The following is a 1593-nucleotide window of genomic DNA, read 5'->3' as shown; positions in this document are numbered from 1 at the left end:
ATATAGTAGAAATAAAATACAGACATGTCAAAACATAATTGTATTGGAAAAGAAGAGGGATTTTGGAAATTGGAGCCTCCGTAGAATATAAAAGGGATTTGGGAGACCCCGTAGAATATAAAGGGGATTTGGGAACCTCTGTAGAATGTAGCCACACATTTCAAAAACCATTAAATTCTTCAGAGAGGGATTTTTACTGATGTTCTGTATATTGAGTTGTACTGATATATACATGGTGACGCAAAATGGGACGAAGCGTGAATAACCCCAATTTCTGCTGCGTCAGGAGAGAGAGAGAGAGAGAGAGAGAGAGACCTTGCCAGCACGCCCATGTCTGCCGTTCTGGTTGTCACAGCTTCCTACATTCTTTCATGATTTTTTTTTTTTTTTCCCGTGTGCGCGCCCCACTTGCTTCAGATTTCGGCTTTAATTTAGCTTATGTTCAGACTACCGCCAGACCATTTATGTTCCTCGAGTGGTTTACTGTCCATTGAGAGAAAACGAGTCTTCAGTAAGTCAAGTTCGCAGAAAGTATTATTATTATTATTATTATTATTAATGGCCGCCTCCGTTCGATGTCGTCAATTCCTATTTTCAGTCGAAAGATAACAGAAATTTGAATTAAGCCGTCAGCGAGACGGGGCAAGGAATTTTCCCTTACCTTTATCTTGCTGTGACACCCGTTAAGAGAGAGAGAGAGAGAGAGAGAGAGAGAGAGAGAGAGAGAGAAGGGGGTGGCAGGATAGTAGTGTTTGCTATTATACTAAGTTATACTGTAGCATTATATTATACAATATTAGGAGTATAAGGAGGGAGGAAGGAGAGGCGAGAGAGTGATAATACAGGAAACACGTCACTCCTCTCTCTTGTGTCATGCTGATGTGATATCAGTGCCGGACCAAGGACGAATCTGTCCCCTCCACTAAAAGCAAATACTAAATTTGAAGAATAGGGCCAGAAATGAGTCATGACTCGGGGAATCGGCGGCCTGATTGTGCTGAAAATTGTGGTTACTCTTCAAGATAGAGCATTTTAACGGTACCTTGCTCTAACAAAAATTGCCCAACGTTGCACCGTTTTTGTTGTGTTACAGTAACAAACATACAGAAATCGGGTCATTATAAAATAGATTTTTTGTTATTTTTATTATTATTATTGTTGTTGTTGTTGTTATTATTAGGTTCCCGTCTTAGCCGGGTTCTGAATGCCTTATGAAGCAGTAATTATTTAGATGGTAGCACATTGGGAACTCCACTTATAAAGGACAGTATTTCATTTAGCCTAAAAACTTCTGTTCGTCATTGCTGACTGAGTACTCATTCCTTATTTGCCACATGGATTAACTAACACAGCAGGCACCGGTTCGTTACGAGTTTTCTTAGTAACTGGATCTTTCTTATTCAGTGCCAGGTAAGATACGTACTTTGCCTAACCTGTTTTATGCATTCTAATTTTTCTGCACTTGCTTATCCATTGAACGATTCAGCGTGGCCATTCTGAGTGAATTATTGTCAAACTAGTATTGGTCGTCGTCTGAGGCTGTGGAGGTTGTTCAGCATTTTATTGTACATATTAACTTTCTATTTTCTTAAC

The sequence above is a fragment of the Coenobita brevimanus genome, chromosome 89, assembly GCF_032717465.1.
Source record: "Coenobita brevimanus isolate Jiangsu-jjx chromosome 89, ASM3271746v2, whole genome shotgun sequence".
NCBI lineage: Eukaryota > Metazoa > Arthropoda > Malacostraca > Decapoda > Coenobitidae > Coenobita > Coenobita brevimanus.
The sequence above is the reverse complement of the archived record's forward strand: the minus strand, read 5'-3'. Positions refer to the sequence as shown.